Raw genomic sequence first — 23,258 nt, 5'->3', positions numbered from 1 at the left:
GGCTCTTCGTATACGGGGGACTGTCAGGAGCAATTTCCTGGAGGAACGCAAGTCCCTTCCAGGTATATAGTGGGAAATGATAGAAACAACTCCCATGTCGCTATTCCTTGCAATGGCTGTGTAAGTCATACATAAGACTTTAAACCGTACTCGGTGCTCTACCGGTAGCCAATGCAGCGCTTTCCTGGCCAACGTGGCCGAGGAGCGTCTCGGAGCATCCAGAACAAATCTGGATGCGGCATTCTGGACTACTTGCAAGCGCTGTAGTAGGCTCCTATTTAGCCCCGCATACAGCGCATTACAGTAGTCCAGTTGCGAGCCGATAAGAGCAACAACTATCTGCTTTCTGGACTGCAAGGAAAGATATTTCCTAATTCTTCGCAGGGTGTGAATTAAGCCCCAACAGGTAGAGATGGTTCTACTAACCTGACCGCCCATGTCCAGGGCAGGGTCTATCATCACCCCTAGATTCCTAGCAGATGTCGTGGGGGAAGGGCACACTCCGAGCGAGTCAGGCCACCAGCTGGCTGACCAGATGTTCTCATTCCCTCCAAACACCATCACCTCAGTCTTCTCCCCATTCAGTTTAAATGAGTTCTGAACCATCCACTGACCAACTGCCTCCATACAAGATCTGAAATTGGAGGCAGTTGGTACATCTGAATGGGAAAGAGAGACGAGGATTTGGGTGTCATCTACATAGGAGACTACCTCCATCCCGAAAGTTCTAATTAATCTGGCCAGTGGGGTCATGTAGATGTTAAATAGGGTCGGACTGAGAGCCGACCCCTGCGGGACCCCACATAGCACCGGTCGGGATGGAGATAGAAACTCCCCCAGCTTGACTCTTTGTTCCCTTCCTTCAAGGAAGGAGGTTAGTAGATCTAAAGCTGAGTCCCTCACCCCCACTTCCCTCAGACGATATGTAAGTACTGAGGGGGAGAGGGTATCAAAGGCCGCAGTTAGATCTAACAGGACCAGGAGGGTGGTCTGGCCCCCATCCACTCTAGTGCGGATCTTATCAAGCACAATAGTGAGGGCCGACTCAGTACTGTATTCCCTCCTGAATCCATGCTGGGAGAAGTCCAAGCAGCCCGAGCCTTCCACAAAGGCGGCGAGATGCTTGTTTAGATGTGCCTCAAGCATCTTCGAAGGGGCTGGAAGCAGTGAGATAGGACGGAAGTTTTTTAGAACCTCTGGATCAAGGGAAGGCTTCTTTAGCAGGGGTTTGACTACTGCACTCTTCCATTCCAGGGGGAAGACACCGTCCCTCATACCTAGATTCATGATTTCTAGTAGAGGCGGTAAGAGGGTTTCCCTACACTGCTTAATAATCTTCAGAGGACAGATATCTAAGGGGGAGCCAGATTTGGTTTTATTAAGCAAGATCTCCAGATCTTGTAAGACCAGCGGGGGAAAGGAGTTCAAAGTGCTCGATGGGGAGCTGTCTGAGGTGGTCCTATTCATCTCACCTGTGTAGCGGTTGGAGGTGTGGTGCCAGCCGTGTTGTCAGGTCCTCAATCAAACGTTGGGGGAAGCGGTAGCGGCGTATACAGTCATGTTCCCTCAGGTCTGCCAAGTCCGGAATTTCTCGAGGGAGAGGCGGAGCCCTGCAGTGAATTAGAAGGGACAACGAAGAGTGAGTACAGTACACCACCAATGTCAATGTACAGAGCACATGCTCAACAGGCAATACACATATGCTACATACAGAGTCAGGTCTGTGCAATATGCCCTGGACACGTATGCCAGGCATGTGACACTCCTACCAAGAGCCAGCTACAAACGTTGATTCTCAACCTCAATATGCCATGGCATGAAACTAGCTGTGGGCCAGTGTAAGTGAGCAGGCAGATGCATTACAGGAGTTACAGACATCCAAATATGTGCATAAGAAGGATGTTTATTGTACAGACAGGTTGCGGAACACTAGAGGCACAGGTCACATGTCATAGAATAAGGACAGACCACACACCTTGCCATGAAGGATTACATGTCAAGACTGATCACACATACAGTGAGAGTATGCAGATATGTCCTTGTTTTGGAACTCCATGTCGATGCATACATACACACCTAACGTCGGATTACACATGTGTGCTGGTGTGCGTAACAGTGTGCCATGCCCATCTACACACAGACACATGTTGGTTGCAGCACCTGCAGATGCATTTGACCAAACACCTACAGCAAACCTATGGGAACACATGACACACACATGACATAGCTACAGCGTGCAACGCGGGCATTCACTTGTCAGGGGTAACATTCCGTGTACCTGGCATCAGGGGACATTTGCGGGTGTCGGTGACTGTGCCATGCCAGTGACGCATGGCCCACCAAGTCTGTACTACATGCACACATGTCAAAGGAGTGAAGGGGATGTGTGGCACATAGGGCACCATCACACGTGACATGTGTACACAGCTCATCATACTGTAATTAGCTTCACACCTCAGGAGTATGGTGCCACATCACAGCCTGACCCACCTGTGCCCGACACATGTAGTACTGCACAGACAATGCCTTGATGTCCAGCCTTGGCCATGTATGACAGCTCAATTCCTTCCTGTGTGCCGCCTGTCACCACTGTCAGGTGTGAATCCCACCATACATACGCTCTGAGGGCGTGTGTGGGGTCCCTATCACTATAGTGGTGCTGGCGTATGCATACGCCATAGTGATACGGACCGTACATGCGTGTGTACGGTCCCTATCACTATGGTGGTGCATAGTGATACGGACCGACCCTACACACGCGTGTGTTCGGTCCGAACTACTATGGCGTACACGTACGTGAGCACCCCCATAGTGATAGGGACCCTACACACGCGTGTGTACGGTCCGAACTACTATGGCGTCCACATACGCGAGCACCCCCATAGTGATAGGGACCGTACACACGCGTGTGTACGGTCCCTATCACTATGGGGGTGCTCGCGTACGTGTACGCCATAGTAGTTCGGACCGTACACACACATGTGTACGGTCCCTATCACTATGGGGGTGCTCGCGTACGTGTACGCCATAGTAGTTCGGACCGTACACACGCGTGTGTAGGGTCAGTCTGTATCACTATGGCGTACGCATACGCCAGCACCACCATAGTGATAGGGACCCTACACACGCGTGTACGGTCCGTATCACTATGGCGTACGCATTCGCCAGCACTCCCATAGTGATGGGGACCGTACACACGCGTGTACGGTCCATTGCAATGCATTTGGGGTGCCCTAGGGCTGTGGAACACACCGTAAGTGTGTTGTGACATAGGATTGACATAGGGGATACATGAGGGACAAGTATAGGGGCCTAAATGCATGCTGGTTGTCATGGAGACCGAGTTTCAGGTTTGAATTTTGCATCATGTGGCCAGCAGAAGTCGGTTGGAGACAATATACTTTGTTGCAATGTGGTTGTTGACATTACATCATGCTCAATTTTAAAACCATGCAAAGCCTGTCACTGGGGTAGTTTTAAAATGATTGGAGGACACTTAGGATGCAAATGTGACTGAGCCAATCACTCTGTACTCCTGTAAATGAAACAGGCCAGCAAGGAAGATATAAGGCAGCCAGGTCCCTTGAGAGAGCACTTGCCTGCACATCCTTTCATTCCACAACACTGCTGCTGCTTGTGATTCCTCTGGCACCATGTCCAGGTCTGTGGAGAGGGCCCAGCCATTCACCATGGAGGAGAATATGGTGTTGGTGGATGTGATCCTCCCACAGTACACCATGCTGTATGGTCGACCAGGGGAGCAGGTGAGTGCAGACTCCACTAGCTTAAACTGTGCCCCTTTTTGTGACTGTGACTTCTGGCATTGTGTCCAGGTGTGACAGACATGCAGGGTTCTTCACAGTGGTTCCCAGGGGGGAGAAGGGCTCATGTCTCCCATGCAGAGCATGCTGTAGTTCCTCTGTGCACAACGCACTAGCATTGTGCTTACTGTGACGATCACTGCATGGTGCATGCCGCTTTCGGACTGCCTAATCCTCCTGGAAATGTTGTTTCTATAGTCCTGATGTGAGTCTGTGCTCCCCCCAGGGTGACAGGTGCCAGTACCCACAGATGTGTGTCTGTTCAGTGTACCTGTGGTGAGAGTGTCCAAATGATGTGGTCGTCCCCTGGACATTGGTGTGTGTGTGTGAGTCCCCTGTCATGTGGGTGTGTGCATATGTGGAGTGTTGCACCCTAGCTGCATGTGGGATGGATACACCCTGCCCATCTGATGTGAGCAGGGAGCTGTGCTGGATGTCTGCCATGCAGAGACAGCCCCACATCTGTGACACCCCCAGTCCAGTGGCACATGTGCAGAGTGAGGTTTGTAGCGGCAGTTGCCAATGCCAGGTGATTGTTCAGTGCCTGTGTGTGTCTGTGTACTCTGCTGAGGTAGCGTAAGTGGGCTGGGGCATGTGACTGCTTAGGGGTACTGTTCAGATTCCTGTTGTAGCTTGGGATGCACAGTGTGAGCCTGCATCATTGATTGTGTTGTACCCCTCATGCCACCTGTGTACTTTCAATGGCACCTACTGCATTTGCCCATTCCCAGGAGGATGATGTCACTATGACAAAGGTGCAATGAGTTGGCTGCATACTTTGGCCAGTTCAAACATGCATAATTTGTAATATGTGTGTCTCTGTATCATTGATCAGGTGGATTGATGTATTGTCACTTTTGCATCCTCACAGGTAGGCGTCTGTGCCAAGGGGGAGATCTGGAAGCAAGCCGTCAGTGCCGTGAGGAGGACGGAGGGTCGGAAGCGGCGCCTAGCCCAGGTGAGGAAACGCTGGCGGGACATCCGGTGCTGGACGCGGAGGATCGCACGGGTCCTGCTGAGGGACTCACCTGTGAGCCACAAAAACCGTGGGTGCCGGCGTCTGACCCACATCCATAAGCGTGTGCTGGCGGTGGTCTTCCCCGACTTGGACAGGCGCTTACTGGAGAAGCAGCAGCAGGAAGGGGGTAGGTACATGTGTGTTTGTTGTGTGTGACCAGCTTTTGGAAGTGCGCAGTTGCATGGATACACTGCCAGGGTTTAAATGTGCAGTGCATATCCTGTTCCCCAAAGTAAAGCGGTGCTGTTCTTCCTCCCTTCCCCTACTTGCCATGTGTTCCCTGGTCTGTGTGTAGTCACTCTTGCACAAGGTCATCTAGGCTGGCAGTTACTACAAGTGCCCAATGCTTGCAGCATCATGTGTGGGGGTGGTGTGTAACAGGTTTTTGCACGTTGCCTGTGCCCTGCCCAGTTCTGTCATTGTGGGGTCCATGTTAGTTGGCACTGATGCTGAGTCCCGACATGGGAGTGTGTGTTTCATGTGTACTGCCTTACTGCCTGCATGTCGAATGTTTTGCCCTCTGACATGATGTGCTTGAGTGTGAGATATGCATAGTGCAGGGATGGTGGCTTGTGTTCCAGTCATATCCATCCAGGGCCATGGAGTAGTGTGGCCACTACAGTCCCCTGGGGCACCTTTTCCTAGGTATCATGTGTGTAATCAGACAATGTGGACATTCTCTGTGTCTTCAGCATAGTTTGGGCCCTGTGGCATAGTACCCTGGCCTCATTTGTATTCACGTATACTGTGCTACATGTGTCCACTGTACAGGGTGACCTAATTTAGCTGGTGCATACTCACAGGGGCCAGTGCCTGTGTGTCTTGGTACAACTATCTGATGATGGTTGTTTGACAGTGATATATGTGGACAGGCGCAGCAGGGGTAGTTTGTGTGCGATCAGGATTAATTGCAGGCCATGTGTTTTCATCCCAGACTAAGAGGTGTAAGTACTTCCTCTGTCTCAATCACATTGTCTCAGGTAGGGGGGGATGTTGGTGCGGGCAAGGCCTACATGTCCAAACCTGAAGTCTTCTTGCTCGGTCTGGCCAGTGTGTGATGTTTGTGTGGCCAAACACTCAGGGTGCAGTGCCCCAGTCATGTTGGCCATGGTTTTCAGTATTACCTTTGCAGCATGTCCCAAGAGTTGATAGACATAGTTCCTGCTCATCCCTTTCTTGGCTACGCTGTGTGTCGCAGATGCTGTGCTAGATTGTCCCCAGAGCCTGGCTCCTCTGTACAATTTGATATCAAGTTATTTGCTATTGTGTCATGCTCTCCATATTTTAACAGTGGCATGGTGGGTCAACAAACTGTGTGTTGCAGGGACTACATATGTACCTTGTATTGTAGATGTTACTCTTGTTGCTTTTCAGGCTATGCACTGTGACCTATGTAGAGTTGACTCATGTGACATATGTATACAGGTGTCTGAATTCTCCTATCTCTTCACCTTGCCCACAGCATCGTCGGGGGACTACGAGGGAGACACTGGCACGGACCGTGAGGAGGGAGCGAGCACCAGTGCCAGCAGTGCTGAGTTGGCTGGCACATCGAGTGGCACGGAGGCCGACGGGAGTGCAGCGGAGGACCTGTCCAGTCAAACCACCACCGACTATGACGCAGACGGGTCAGAGGCTGAGCTCTCCGAGGGGGCGGAGGCTGCTCCCACAGCTGACACCAGCACTTCATCACTACCCGCCCCCTCCATTCCGATCACCGGCCTCCCACTTGCTCGTGTCCCTTACCGCCGTGCTAGGTCACCACGTGTCTCCTTCTTGCCACCGCACCCCCTGCCCCTGTCTCCACTGCTGCCACCAATGCCGAGTCTGTGGACATCCTGTGGCAGTTGCAGGTTGGTCAGACTGCGATGCTTAATGTCCTCCATGGCCACAGCCGAGTGCTCAACCAGATGGAGGCATACATGGAGGGCATTTCAGCTGCGCAGTCTGACCAACGCAACTTGCTGAGGTCCATAGACTCGACACTGACTGCAGCAGTGGGTCTCCTGCAGCACTACATCCCCCCCCTACCCCTGAACCATCCACACTTCCCACTTCCATGCCTGTCCAAAGCACACCCAGACGTCCCCATGCACGCACACCACCAGACACAGGCACCACACCACCAGCGAAGGCAAAGCGCACACCTCCTGGCACGCACACACAGGGTGAAGTAGGCACACCCACTGGGTCGGGGGGGAAACGGAAGACACGCAGCCAGAGTGGGAGTCCACATTCCTCACGACCACCACCCTCCAAATCCACTCCCCTCAGCTCTCCTTGCCAAGAGTCGGACACAGGGTCAGTCCTGCCTAGTGTGTCCATCAGCCCCAGTGTGGCACCACCCCGCAAGCGGTGGAGGCAGGACACCGGCAGGGGAGTTGAGTCCCCCCCCCTGTCCACACCCTCCCCCAGTAGCGCTGCGACCCATCCCTGCGACCCCCCCCTCCTTGGGGCCTGTGGTTCCTTTGGGTGCAGGGGAGACGCTGGACGACCTGGCAGTAGTGTGCAGCGCCATGCTCAAATCCACCTTTGGTGCTGCCCCACCCCCTGTGTTGGAGTCGTCCATGCCTGCACCCACAACACCTACCCTTGCCCCTCCTGTCCCTGCGGTGCCTGGTCCTTCCCCCCCACAAGATGCCCCCCCCTGTGGATGACAAGGTAGTCTGAACTGTGCAGGCAAGCTAGGGGACACGCATCCCAATGTGTCCCCCACCTGGATTGGAACTATGGACTGCCCTATGGGCCTTGTGCATATGGAACTCTTCATACAATACATTTTAGAACATTGCTGAATAAAGCTATTTTATTTTCCTTGGCACACTACTGCTTTTCGGGCATTGCTGTTGGTGGTGCTGCTCCATGATTTGGGGTGGCGATAATGTGTTAGGTGTCTGGGATATCTTGCAGTGTGCTGTTCGTGGGGTGGACCCTGTTATCTGTGTGCCATCACACGGTATTTGCTATCAAACTTTGCTCATGTAAGCTGTTACTGCATGGTGACATTGTCCCAAGGTGTGTACCTTCCTCTGTGGACCCTGACACCTTCCCTGCAGGGTGTTGTGAAGACATTTGTGCAGTGCTGTGTCTACATTTGCTGGGTGTGTGACGGACCCCTTCAACTTTGGCCATGCATGCTGGGCAAGGTCTCCACCTGCATCATTTGTGGCATCCTTGGGGGTCATTGTACTTGTGACTGGAGTATATTGACAGGACTTCATGTGTACGTTACCTTTTCCACACTATGCATGTGTGTACTCCCAGCCTCGCACACATGTGTTTTGTGTTCTGCTGGGTCTTTGAGCACCTGACTGACAATTGTGGGCATTGTATATGTGTGTACTCAACCCCTTTCTTTCCATGGGCACAGCTGGGGGGACTCTGCACACACCCCTCCTATGTCTGGGCACTGCTGGGAGGACTCTGCACACACCCCTCCTGTGTCTGGGCACTGCTGGGAGGACTCTGCACACACCCCTCCTATGTCTGGGCACTGCTGGGAGGACTCTGCACACACCCCTCCTGCATCTGGGCACTGCTGGGAGGACTCTGCACCCACCCCTCCTGTGTCTGGGCACTGCTGGGAGTGATAGGCACTCACCCCTCCTATGTCTGGGCACTGCTGGGAGGACTCTGCACACACCCCTCCTATGTCTGGGCACTGCTGGGAGGACTCTGCACACACCCCTCCTGCATCTGGGCACTGCTGGGAGGACTCTGCACCCACCCCTCCTGTGTCTGGGCACTGCTGGGAGGACTCTGCACACACCCCTCCTATGTCTGGGCACTGCTGGGAGGACTCTGCACACACCCCTCCTGCGTCTGGCCACTGCTGGGAGGACTCTGCACCCACCCCTCCTGTGTCTGGGCACTGCTGGGAGGACTCTGCACACACCCCTCCTATGTCTGGGCACTGCTGGGAGGACTCTGCACACACCCCTCCTGTGTCTGGGCACTGCTGGGAGGACTCTGCACACACCCCTCCTATGTCTGGGCACTGCTGGGAGGACTCTGCACACACCCCTCCTGCATCTGGGCACTGCTGGGAGGACTCTGCACCCACCCCTCCTGTGTCTGGGCACTGCTGGGAGTGATAGGCACTCACCCCTCCTATGTCTGGGCACTGCTGGGAGGACTCTGCACACACCCCTCCTATGTCTGGGCACTGCTGGGAGGACTCTGCACACACCCCTCCTGCATCTGGGCACTGCTGGGAGGATTCTGCACCCACCCTCCTGTGTCTGGGCACTGCTGGGAGGACTCTGCACACACCCTTCCTATGTCTGGGCACTGCTGGGAGGACTCTGCACACACTCCTCCTGCGTCTGGCCACTGCTGGTAGGACTCTGCACCCACCCCTCCTGTGTCTGGGCACTGCTGGGAGGACTCTGCACACACCCCTCCTATGTCTGGGCACTGCTGGGAGGACTCTGCACACACCCCTCCTGCATCTGGGCACTGCTGGGAGTGATAGGCACACACCCCTCCTATGGCTGGGCACTGCTGGGAGTGATAGGCACACACCCCTCCTGTGTCTGGGCACTGCTGGGAGGACTCTGCACACACCCCTCCTATGTCTGGGCACTGCTGGGAGTGATAGGCACACACCCCTCTTGTGTCTGGGCACTGCTGGGAGGACTCTGCACACACCCCTCCTGTGTCTGGGCACTGCTGGGAGTGATAGGCACCCACCCCTCCTATGTCTGGGCACTGCTGGGAGGACTCTGCACACACCCCTCCTATGTCTGGGCACTGCTGGGAGTGATAGGCACACACCCCTCTTGTGTCTGGGCACTGCTGGGAGGACTCTGCACACACCCCTCCTGTGTCTGGGCACTGCTGGGAGTGATAGGCACCCACCCCTCCTATGTCTGGGCACTGCTGGGAGGACTCTGCACATACCCCTCCTGCATCTGGGCACTGCTGGGAGGACTCTGCACACACCCCTCCTATGTCTGGGCACTGCTGGGAGGACTCTGCTCACACCCCTCCTGCGTCTGGGCACTGCTGGGAGGACTCTGCACCCACCCCTCCTGTGTCTGGGCACTGCTGGGAGGACTCTGCACACACCCCTCCTATGTCTGGGCACTGCTGGGAGGACTCTGCACACACCCCTCCTGTGTCTGGGCATGTACGGTCGGGACATACACGGGTGTGGGTACGCTCCATTCATACACGGGTGTGGGTGCGCTCCATTCATACACGGGTGTGGGTACGCTCCGTACATACACTGGTGGGGTGTGGGTACGCTCCATTCATACACGGGTGTGGGTGCGCTCCATTCATACACGGGTGTGGGTGCGCTCCATTCATACACTGGTGGGGTGTGGGTACGCTCCATTCATACACGGGTGGGGGTACGCTCCATTCATACACGGGTGGGGGTACGCTCCGTACATTCCCGTACCCACGATTTGCAGGCCTGGGTACGTACCGTACCCAGGCCTTAAGAGCGTGGGTACAAGTCGTACCACGCCCACCACTACGTCACCCCAACAATGGCGGTACGGCCCCTACACAAGTTCTAATGGCCTGGGTACAGGCCGTACCAGCATTGTTGGGGTGATGTAGGGGTACGCGTGGTACGACCCGTACCCACACTCTGAAGGGCTGGGTACGATGCATACCCCTACGGCACTTCATTGGGGGTCTGCACCGTACCCAGGCCTTCAGAGCATTGGTACGGGTCGTACCACGCCCACCCCTACGTCACCCCAACATTGGCTGTACGGCCCGTACCCACGTTCTTAAGGCCTGTTTCTCCAGGATCCAAATCGGCACCTTAGTAGTAAGTATGTCTTCTTTTTAGCCAATGATCCTGGTCCCTCCCACATTCATGACTAAGGAGTCTCCTTATATGTGAGAGGAGCTCTTCATAGAAAAGATAAGGGAAATGGAGGAGGAGATTTACTCATCTAGTACTACTGTAGTACTCATTCACATACTACAAAATGCAGTTTGTGAATCAGACCCTCAGTGTATTGGATCATTCTATGTTTGTTTAGGCTAAGGAATTTCTAATGTTAGGATATGCTTTCAATATAAATCCTATGGTAGACAACGCACATCAACTACTGCACGTCTGTGTGTTACAACAGGCAGCCTTTTAATGTACCAGGACAAATGAAGACACAGAAGTAGGCAAGTCTTGATTTCATTTCTGCACTGCTTTGCATCCTAAGTGTACCAGAAAGGAGTCACGCACTGAATTTTTTAATAGGCGAAAGAAAATCCAAATACTGACTTGCCCCCTGTTGTGACACATTCAAATGTTTTTCTTTGGCACAAAAGCACTGAGAAATGAAGGAACTCCCTGAAACTGAATCAGGAATTAGAGATTGGAAGGGTAGCATCTAGGAACAATTTTATTTTCTTCCACCAATCCACCCCTAGTAATTTCTTTTGATAGGGTGGTATGGATGGTAGGAGGAAGGATGGACAGCGGTGGCTGTTCATTCCCTCTCTCTCTCTCTCTTACCTCCATTACTTCTGTCTCAAAAAGAAAAGTGGCTTGAGCATGTGTATTTCTAGGAAGGATTTGAAGGTAACATTTCCTGTCCTTTGCTCTTTCATAACCCTTGATCCTTGAATGGACCTGGTATCGACTAGTCCGACCTATTTGAGATGTGTGTGATATCACAAGTGTATCACACACATTTAAATTAGGTGAGAACAGGACTCTGAGCAGGTGCTAGAAAACTCATGCTCCACTACCGTCAGGGTGGATTTTTCCCCAATTGGTAGGATGAAAAAATGTAAAAGAACGATGCAGTGGGGGTTTCTTGGCTGCTTTTGAGCACACACAGGAGCCGTATTGAGTAAAGTGCTTATTGTGCAGACCCCCTGCATCGACAGACGTGTTTCGACGTGCAGCTTTGTCATTGTCATTGAAACCTGCTCTTGCTTCCAAGAAGCAAAGCAGAATAGCTTTTGGGCAAGGGAAGCTGCATGTTAGCAGCTCCCTTTGCCCAAAAGCAATGCCGGCTCCCGCAGGAGGCGGGGAGCCGGCAGGGACAGCATGGGCATTGGGGCTCCCTCCGTGGTCCCCAATGTGTGGCCATGCCCCAGCGGATGGGGTCCCCGGGGCCAAAGCTGGCCCAGGAGCTGGCCCAGGAGGGGGGCCAGCTTTGGCCTTTTACACTACTCTGCAAACATCCCTTTTGGCGCACTGCTGGTGTGGTGATGAGGTCCCCTTGTGTCTTGAGGACCTCGTTTGGGGAGTGGTGTAAAAAGGGGCGTGGCCTCAGACCACCCTCAGCAATCCAGTTCTGTGAGGCTTACTGGAGGTAACAGGATGGCTAGTTGGCCCCCCCGGGACCCTCAGGAGGAAAGAGGACTTCACCCCCAACCAAGAGTGCACCAGAAGGCGCATTTTCAGAGTGGTGGACAAAGGGGGCATAGCCTGTGTCCACCTATCAGCAATCCCACTCTGTGGGGCTTACTGGAGGTAACAAGTAGGCTAGTTGACCCCTAAGGACCCCCATCAGTGAAGTGGACTTTAATCTCCATGCAAGTGCGTGCCAGGTAATGTGTTTGCAGAGTGGTGGGGAAAGGGGTCATGGCCTGCAAGGAGAAACTATCAATGCTGCTGTGTGGGAGTTACTGGAGGTAATAAGAGGGGTAGTTGGCCCTCAAGGTTGTCCTTGGGGGCCAACTACCTCTCCTGTAACCTCCACTAAGTCGCACACAGTGGGATTGCTAAGAGGTCTTCGGAGGCTATTAACCCCCTTTCTCCACCACTCTGCAAACGCGCCCTGGTTGGAGATGAAGTCCACTTTACTCCTGAGGGACTTTAAGGACCAAGAAGCCCTCCTGGTGCTTCCTGTAAGTCCCACTAAGAGGAATTCCTGAGCGCTGGTTCTAGGCCCAGCCCCCTTTCTCCACCACTCTGCAAACACGACTACCAGCTAAAGAAGCATTTGCAAAGTCATAAGTGTTGCATTTGCAAGGGTTACAGCTATTGGCGTTGTAAATCTAAAAGTTTTTTACTAATGTTTTTGGGAGTGGAGTGGATGTACTTTGCATGTAGTGGTTTTGTGTGGTATGTTGTGCAGTGAAATTATATGGATAGAATGTATGTGGTGTTTAGTCTATAGCAATTATGTAGAGTGGCAATATATGTTATGGAGAATAATTATGTGGTATGGTAGTCTGTGTTGTGGAGTGGTGACCTCAGGTTTAGTCTTCCTCGTTTCCATAGAAGCTAAATTATGAACTCAATAAAACAAAAAAAGAAGGAATCACTGAGGAGCACTTCCGGACCGAGTCAGAGGTATGAGCAGGGCCACTGGAATTATGTGACTGTTTGTCTGCACCGACCTTCGCACAATTATACATTTTCCGCATTAGCCACATAATCCATCATCTGCTGCCTAATTTGCAGATTTGAACACAATCTTTCTGCATTTCTCTTGCTTCTTTCTGCAACTTTCTTTTTTCTGCACTTCTTTGCATCTTTCTGCTCATCTTTTCTACTTTCTGCACTTCTCTTGCCTTTCTGTATCTCTCTTGCCTCTTTCTGCACCTCTGTTGCCTCTTTCTGCACCTCACTTGTTTCTTCCTGTACTCCTCTTGCTTCTTTCTGCACCCCTGTTCCCTCTTTCGGCACCTCTCCTGCCTGTGTTGACACCTCTCTTGCCTCTTTTTACACTTCTCTTGTCTCTTTCTGCAGCTCTGTTGTTTCTTTCTGCACTTCTCTTGCCTCTTTCTGTACCCTTCCTGCCTCTTTCTGCACCTCTGTTGCTTCTATCTGCACTCTTGATTCTCTCTGCACCCCTCATGCCTCTTTCTGCAGCCCTCTTTCCTCTTTCTGCACCTATCTTGCCTCAGTCCACCCAACTGTTCCCTCTTTCTGCTCCCCTTTTGCCTGTTTCTGATACTATCTTGCTTCTTTCTGTAGTTGTCTTGCCTCCTTCTGCACCACTATTGCTTCTTTCTGCACCCCTCTTGCCTGTTTCTGCACCACCCCTTCCATCTTTTTCAACTCTCTTGCCTCTTTCTACACCTCTCTTTCCTCTTCCTGCACCACTCTTGCCTCTTCCAGCACATCTGTTGCTTCTTTCTTCAGTCCTCTTCCTTCTTTCTGCACCCCTACTGCCTCTTTCTGTACCCCTCTTGCTTCTTTGTGCACCTCTCCTAACCCTTTTATGCACACCTCTTGCCTCTTTTCACACATCTGTTGGTTCTTTCTGCATCTCTTTAGCTTCGTTCTGCACTTCACTTGCTTCTTTCTGTACCCCTCTTGCCTCTTTCTGTACCTCTGATGGTTCTTTCTGCACTGATCTTGCTTCTTTCTGCACCTCTGTTCCAGATTTCTGCATCCCTCTTGCCTTTTTCTGCATCACCACTTCTGCCTCAGTCTGCCCACCTGCTCCCTCTTTCTGCACCCCTTTTGCCTGTGTCTGCAACTCTCTTGCCTCTTTCTGCACTTCTCTTGCCTCCTTCTGCACCTCACTTGCCTCTTTTTGCACCCCTGTTGGTTCTTTTGCACTGCTCTTGTTTCTTTCTACACCTCTCTTGCAAACGTCTGAACCCCTCTTGCCTCTTTCTGCACCTCTCTTACCTGTTTCTGCACCTCTCTTGCCTCTCTCTGTACCCCTATCCCTTCTTTCTGTACCTCTTTTGCCTGTTTCTGCAACTCTCTTGCCTCTTTGTGCACTTCTCTTGCCTTTTTCTGCACCCCTGTTGCCTCATTCTGCACTTCCCGCGCTTCTTTCTGGACCTGTCTTGCTTCATTCTGCATCCCTGTTGTCTCTTTCTACACTTCTCTTGCTTCCTTCTACACCTCTGTTGCTTCTTTCAGCAATTCTCTTGCCTCTTTCTGCACTTCTTGTGCCTGTTTCTGCACCTCTCTTGCCTCTTTTTACACCCCTCTTCCCTCTTTGTGCAACTCTCTTACCTCTTTCTACACATCTCTTCCCTCTTGCTGCATCACTCTTGCCTCTTTCTGTACCTCTGTTGCTTTATTCTGTGCTTCTCCAGGCTCTTTCTGCACCCTTCGTGCCTATTTCAGCACCTCTGTTGCTTCTTTCTGCACTGCTCTTCCTCCTTTCTTCAATCCTTTTGCCTCTTTCTGCACTCTTCTTTCCTTTTCCTACACATCCCTTGGCTCTTTCTGCACTGCTCTTGCCTCTTTCTGAACCCCTCTTGCCTCCTTCTGTACCTCTGTTGTTTCCTACTGCACTGCTCTTGCTTCTTTCTGCACCTCTCTTCCAAATTTATGTACCTGTCTTGCCTCTGTCTGTACCCCTCTTGCATCTTTCTGCACCTTTTTTCCTTCTTTCTGAACTTCTCTTGCTTCTGTCTGTACCCCTCTTGCTTCTTTCTGCTCTTCTGTTGCTTCTTTCTGCACTTCTCTTGCTTCTTTCTGCACCTCTGTTCCAGATTTCTGCATCCCTCTTGCCTTTTTCTGCATCACTACTTCTACCTCAGTCTGACCACCTGCTCCCTCTTTCTGCACCCCTTTTGCCTGTGTCTGCAACTCTCTTGCCTCTTTCTGCAGTTCTCTTGCCTCCTTCTACACCGCACTTGCCTCTTTTTGCACCCCTGTTGGTTCTTTTGCACTGCTCTTGTTTCTTTCTACACCTCTCTTGCAAATGTCTGAACCCCTCTTGCCTCTTTCTGCACCTCTCTTACCTGTTTCTGTACCTCTCTTGCCTCTGTCTGTACCCCTATTCCCTCTTTCTGTACCTCTTTTGCCTGTTTCTGCAACTCTCTTGCATCTTTCTGCAGTTCTCTTGCCTGCTTCTGCACCTCTGTTGCTTCTTTGTGCACTTCTCTTGCCTTTTTCTGCACCCCTGTTGCCTCATTCTGCACTTCCCATGCTTCTTTCTGGACCTGTCTTGCTTCATTCTGCACCCCTGTTGTCTCTTTCTGCACTTGTCTTCCCTCTTTCTGCACCTCACTTGACTCTTTCTACACTTCTCTTGCTTCCTTCTACACCTCTGTTGCTTCTTTCAGCAATTCTCTTGCCTCTTTCTGCACTTCTTTTGCCTGTTTCTGCACCTCTCTTGCTTCTTTTTGACCCTCACTTGCTTCTTTATGCACCTCTCTTGCCTCTTTTTACACCCCTCTTCCCTCTTTTTGCAACTCTCTTGCCTCTTTCTACACATCTCTTCCATCTTACTGCATCACTCTTGCCTCTTTCTGTACCTCTGTTGCTTCATTCTGTGCTTCTCCAGGCTCTTTCTGCATCCTTCGTGCCTATTTCAGCACCTCTGTTGCTTCTTTCTGCACTTCTCCTCCTCCTTTCTTCAATCCTTTTGCCTCTTTCTGCACTCTTCTTTCCTTTTCCTACACATCCCTTGGTTCTTTCTGCACTGCTCTTGCCTCTTTCTGCATCCCTCTTGCCTCCTTCTGTACCTCTGTTGTTTCCTACTGCACTGCTCTTGCTTCTTTCTGCACCTCTCTTCCAAATTTCTGTACCTGTCTTGCCTCTGTCTGTACCCCTCTGGCATCTTTCTGCACCTCTGTTCGTTCTTTCTGAACTTCTCTTGCTTCTTTCTGTACCCCTCTTGCTTCTTTCTGCTCCTCTGTTGCTTCTTTCTGCACTTCTCTTGCTTCTTTATGCACCTCTGTTTCAAATTTCTGCACCCCCGTGCCTCTGCGTGCATCTCTCTTGCCTCTTTCTGCTCCTCTCTTGCCTCATTCTGCACCCCTCTTGCCTCTTTCTGTAACTCTTTTTGTTTTTTCTGCACTTCTCTTGCCTCTTTCTGCACCCTTATTGCCTCTTTCTGTACCTCTGTTGGTTCTTTCTGTCGTGCTCTTGCTTCTATCTGCTACTCTCTTGCACATTTCTGTACCCCACTTGCCTCTTTCTGCACCTCTGTCGGTTCTTTCTGTACCTCTCTTGCCTCTGTGTGCACCCTTGTTCCCTCTTTGTGCACCTCTTTTGCCTGTTTCTGCAACTGTCTTGCCTCTTTCTGTACCCCTCTTGCCTCTTTCTGCACCTCTGCTGCCTCTTGCTACACTTCTCTTGCTTCTTTCTAAACCTCTCTTGCTTTTTTCTGCACCCCTTGTGCCTCTTTCTGAACCCTTCTTCCCTTTTCTTACACATCTCTTGGTTCTTTCTGTACTGCTCTTGCCTCTTACTGCACCCCTCTTGCCTCTTTCTGCACCTCTTTTGCTTCTTTCTGCACTTCTCATTCCTCTTTCTGCTCCCCTCTTGCTTCTTTCTGCACCTCTGTTGGTTCTTTCTGCACTGCTCTCGCATCTTTCTGCACCTCTGTTGTTTCTTTCTGTACTTCTCTTGCTTCCTTCTACTCCTCTCTTGTTTCTTTTTGCACCCCACTTGCCTCTTTTCGTACCCTTCTTCCCTCTTTCTGTAGCTCTCTTGCCTCTTTCTGTACCCCTCTAGCCTCGCTCCACATCTCTTTTGCTTGTTTCTGATCTTCTTTTGCCTCTTTGCCTCCTTCTGTATCTCTGCTTTTTCTTTCTACACTGCTCTTGCTTTTCTCTGTACCACTCTTGCAAAACTCTGCACCCCTCTTGCCTCTTTCGGCACCCCTCTTCTCTCTTTCTACACCTCTTCTCCCTGTTTATGCACCTCTGCTGCCCCTTTCTGAACTTCTCTTTCCTCTATCTGCATCTCTGTTACTTCTTTCTGCATTTCTCTTGCCTCTTTCTGTACCACTCTTCCCGCACCTCTGTTGCTTCTTTCTGTGGTAAATAATTTTCATTACCTGGACTTAATTTGATACGGAAACATAATAAAACAGCTCAGTAAAATGAGAGGCAGAATCCGTGGTATCAGAGGTTCGGAATGGGCTTTATTCCAATGAACGATTATAATCGGTTGCTCCAAGTTCCATCACCACGGAGGTTCAGGAAGTGAAGTACATACTTTATTGACAAGAAATGACTTTTATAGTACATACATTACAATGAAGCGAATGCAGTAGGCGTAACAATTGATAAGGAAAATGACGATTCATATGCGTAACCGAAAATGGGTGTAATAAGGAGTAAAAAGGAACATAATTGGTTATGATGTCATATATAGGTGGATCTATAAGATAATACTTAGCATAGATGCGCGCGCAACAGTATGACGTGTGATTGACGTGCAACTAGGGGGTGAAGGGGACTTGACATTTAGCTCTACATGTGGAGACGAAAAGTCTGGGGGGTCAAGTCAACCTAATCCCAAATCATATCTAACATCCTATGTTTAAAGAACTATGTTATCCACAAAAGAAGGACTCTCGGACAGAATCTATTCTATACTGACTGTGCGTGCGTGTACAAGCGTCTAAGTGTCTATACTAAATGCGAGGGGGTAGGAATATTCCATGGTAACAGGACTATGAATTACTTGCATAAAGACAGAGAAGCCGGGCCTTTTGCTCGGTAGCTGGAAGAATGTTTACTTAAGCTACTAGACAGGAATGCATCGGCTAAGGGGTGAAGCAGATAACTCGAAGGTGAAATACAGTTCTTGGCAGAGAATAGGCTGATGTCAGGCTTCGTGAGCCGCGCAGAGAATGAGACAAAGTTCATGGTCACAGATGCAGGCTTAGACTGGAGTTTTCAGAGGCAAAAGGCAGGAAGAGTTCGATGACAGAATCAGGGCCTACTTGCCTGGACTGTAAAATGGCATAAGTGAACCATATAAAGGCGGTGGCCTTTCGTACTTAGGAATGAAATATCCGGCCCATTTATGGCGGATCAACAGAGGACATGTTAACGGTGGACGCACATGTATTTGCGTCTTCATAACTGGAACTGGAGGGAACATACATGTACTTGTAACATGCACATAGAACCGTTGGGGTCCAAGATAGGGGACATAACTGACCAGAAAAATCCATATTTCCACATTCCCTCCTTGTCCCCTACTTGCCCGTCAAGAGATATCAATCTTCATTAATCCATTGATCTGTTCATATAGCATCATTTGTTCTTCTTTCTTCTTCCGGGATCTTGAATGAAAATCTTGACGTGGAATGCACGATGTGGTACACAGACCACAAATCGCTGGTCCACATTGCAGGCATAAGCAGCAACTGAATAATATGAGAAGGCCAATACCTAGGAAGGATAGGACTCTCCATCCCCAGGCTGATATCACACTCCAAAACCAACCGGACCAAGTCCAAGTGCCTGGGTTCTGGTGTATCTGGCTTACAATCTTATGAAGGCGAGTTATAGCTTTATATACAGATGGCGAATTTTCTGGTATGAATACGCAGCAGCTTGATCCGATGACCCTACAAGCTCCGCCCCTATCAGCCAGGATGACGTCAAGGACAAGACGATTTTGAAGCACAACAATCCGCATAGCAGACTGCTCTTCTGTTAAATTGCCTAAGGCGGAAATAGTTTCATTCACTACTGCTTCAAGGGTTCTAGTTAATCTACGTATCAGCTTACTATTAGTAACAGTACCTATATAGGGAAAGATGCCTTTATTGAAATCTGTGTATTTTTCCCATGCTGTTTCAGTGTAATCGACAATCGGGAGATCTCTCCGCTCTCTGTTGTGTACTAAATGAATATTTCTATAATAATCAGGAGGAGCTAGGAAAACAGGTGGCAAAAGAAGGAATGCAATGTAGCAGGTACCATCCCAATCTAGAGGTAGACGCATATATGCAGTCTGACCACATATAAAGTAGGAGTGGCGATAAGCTCTAAATGAAGATTTACCTTGATCACTGAATTCTACTGTAGTAGTGCATTTACTATGGCCCATATGTATGGAACCAACTTTTCTTACACACAATTCACCTTTCGCTGGGAATACTGACATGGTTGGTAAAACTAGTTCAACTTCGGATTCGACATTTAGAACCATGAGATTAGGAGTAAAGTTACCTAATCCATATACTTCATTTTCTAGATCAGTTCCTGTTCCTTTGGGGCGACCCTCCTTGTCAGGGTAACAGACTTTGAATAAAACTAGGTTCAGATTTCCCCATACCCACTGGTCTTGGTAAACGGCTGTATCTGAGTCTATGGAATTGATTAAACTAAACCATGCTCCACAGGAGCCATTATGTGTAAACGGATGTGGAAAGAAAGGCAGGACTCCTTCATAATTCTGATAGGGAGGGAGCCGGCCACACACCCAACAATTAGTAGCATTACTAGTCTGGTGGGAATGATGTAACATACTAATGAAAGTGTTATTGCGCAGCGCAAGTCTATAAGACAATTCATGCGGGGGTAAGTCACTAAAAGAATGTTCAGCAGTAATATTGTAAACATTTCTGGCAATAGGGTAATATATGTGCAACAATATACTTGCAGTAATTATTAAAAGACTTAAGAAAAACAAGATTAATAATGTCACTATGCAATGGCTACGCAGTGATTTATAATACGCCTGTCGTTTCATCATTTTTCGCGACTGTCCATGATTCGGGTCTAGGCGATACATGTCGGAGACAGATTCAACCGCTTCACCTAGGAGAGGACTTAAACAATCAAATCGTCCGACGGCCTGGGCCTTAATTTTAGATTATAGAGTTCTTTACTGTCGGCCTCAGCCAGAGGTAGTTTTGAGTCAATTGGTGAGGACACACGAGGTGGGCTGTTTACATCTGAAGGAAGTCCATGAAATTTCTTGATATGACTTGAATGCACCCATCCTTTCCTGCCCTCGATCTTCACGGCTGTCCTTGTGGTCAGCAGGACCAATTTGGGTGCCTTCCACCTGGGCTCCAGCTGGGTCTTTCGGTCGAAATTTCTCACAAACACAAGGTCCCCCGGGACTACGTCATGGGGTTTCACCTCAGTGTTGTCGGGAAAGGCTGCAGCTACCTGTGAACGACAAGATTGTAGTGCAGACATCAAGGAAGCCAAGTAATCTGTCAGCATATTACAGTCAATATCAGTTATTTTGCGTGGTATAGGCGTCCCCCACATATTTGGTGGTCTGCCGAAGATCACCTCATACGGGGATAGCCCTGTTCGAGAGTGTGCTACCATTCTTGTGAAGAAGAGTGCAACTGGTAGTGCTACTACCCAGTCGACACCTTTCTCCCTGCATATTTTGGACAATCTAATTTTCAGTGTCTGATTATGTCTTTCTACGAGACCTGCTGCCTCAGGGTGTCGGACACAGTGGAATTTCCACTGATAACCTAACAAAAGTGAAACATGTTTCATTAATTCGGATGAGAACGGCTGGCCGTTATCTGAGTAAACAACACGTGGTAAACCGTATCGTGGGAAGAATTCTCGAACTAGCTGTTTGGCAGTAGTCGGGGCAGTGTAATCTGAAACCGGGTATGCCTCCGTCCAGCGGGACAGAGCGCAGACAACTACGAGAACATATTTGAATCCTCGACATCGTTCCATCTGGATATAATCCATCTGGAGGACTTCAAAAGGGTGATTAGGAGGATGAAATCCACCTTGTTCTACGGGAACACTTTTTCCTGGGTTGAACTGGCAACAGATCATACAGGTACGGACCTTTTGTTTGGCTGCTGCTCGTAAATGTTTATTGAACCAAATGTGTTGTATGCTGTCTAGCATAGCTTTTTCTCCTAGATGTGCTGGACTATGTATAGTGTTAATTATAACTTGGACCATTGAATCAGGAAGGAACCACACGGACTTTTCCTTCATCATCCATCCTTGATCCGTTTGGATCCCTCCTAATTCAGTCCATTTCTTTATTTCTTCTGATGTAGCATGTGTCTGGATGTCAATTACGTCAAAAGTAGGATCTTTAACTGTCATACAATGTGTCGGGACTATTGTCTTTGTCATGTCGGATGTTTGTGTTTGAGCAGTCTGTTTAGCTGTTCTGTCAGCTAAATCATTGCCTTGAGAAATGATATCAGTAACTTTCGTATGTGCTTTGCATTTCATAATCGATATTGCAATCGGTAGATGTATCGCATCTAATAAGGCATGAATGAGGGGTCCATGCTGAATGTGGGCACCGTGGGAAGTTAAATAACCTCTCTCTCGCCACAGCACGCCGAAGTCATGTACAACTCCGAATGCATAACGTGAATCAGTGTATATATTGACTTTTTTATTTGTAGCTTGAATACAGGCTTGTGTCAGAGCGACGAGCTCTGCTGCTTGAGCGGACAAAGTATTTATATGATTTGTTTCAATGACCTCAGTATCTGTTGTGACTGCGTAAGCAGCCACTAACTCTCCTGTACTGGTTCTCATACATGAACCATCTACATACAACGTCAGGTCTGGATCTGACAATGGAACATCTGTCAAGTCTTGTCTGGGTTTCGTCGTGATAGTGATAACTTCAATACAATCATGAGCTAATGGGTCTGTTCCATTTACAGGTAAAAGTGTGGCAGGATTCAATGTGTTACAACGTCTGATTTCTATATGTGGCTGAAACAATGTAAGTTCGTACCCTGTAAGTCGCGCAATAGTCAAGTGTTGTGTTTGCGTTCGATTCACAAGAACCTCTACGGCGTGTGGTACTTGTACTGTCAATGGATGTCCTAACACTATGGCATCGCTTTGTCTGATTGCTAATGCTGTCGCTGCCACTGATTTCAGGCACGCAGGCAGAGCCTGAGCTACGGGATCTAATGTACTAGAAAAATAAGCACACGGTTTGTGTGATCCTGCTTGTTCCTGTGTGAGTACTGACAGGGCAGTACCTTCGCGTTCTGTAACAAAGAGTGTAAAATGTTTTCTGTAACATGGCGTTGCTAAAACAGGTGCTTGACATAAAGCTTTCTTTAGGCTTTCAAAAGCTTGTGTATGTTCCTGGGTCCAAGGGAGAACAGTCGATGTGGCTGCCTCCTGTGTTGTCAACTGAATGAGCGATTTTGCTAGAAATGCATACTGGGGAATCCACTGTCTACAATATGAAGTGAGGCCTATAAAAGCCCGCACCTCCTTTTGTGTCTTGGGTATTGGCATGTTAGCTATTAACTGAATGCGGTCTGGTGTAAGCTGCCTTCCCTCCTTGGACAGCGAGTGTCCAAGATAAATAACTCGCTGGACACAGAATTGCAGCTTAGAAGGGGACACCTTGTGCCCCTTTTCTGCTAGAAATTGTAAAACTGTCAGTGATGCTTTTTCACATTCGGGTTCGCTTCGGGCGGTGATCAGCAGATCATCGACATATTGAAGCAAGGCAGTGTTAACTGGCATGTGGATACTGTCGAGTTCTCGTTTCAGTGCTTGGCTATAGATGCTGGGGCTTTCTGTAAATCCTTGAGGTGCGCGTGAGAATTTAAAGCTACGTCCATTTAAACTAAATCCGAACAAATATTGACTTTCCGGATCTATTGGGACGCTGAAAAAAGCGTTTTTAAGATCAATTACAGTAAAGAATGTTGCTTCGGAATCAATGGCTGTCAATAATGATGAGATATCGGGGACCACAGGGAATTGTGGCACAATACATTTGTTTAATTCGCGCAGATCAATAACCAATCGATATACTGGCGGGGCCTTCGGATCTGTTCGTTTAAGAA

The sequence above is a fragment of the Triturus cristatus genome, chromosome 2_2 (genome assembly GCF_964204655.1).
Source record: "Triturus cristatus chromosome 2_2, aTriCri1.1, whole genome shotgun sequence".
NCBI lineage: Eukaryota > Metazoa > Chordata > Amphibia > Caudata > Salamandridae > Triturus > Triturus cristatus.
Note: the sequence above shows the minus strand (reverse complement) of the source record.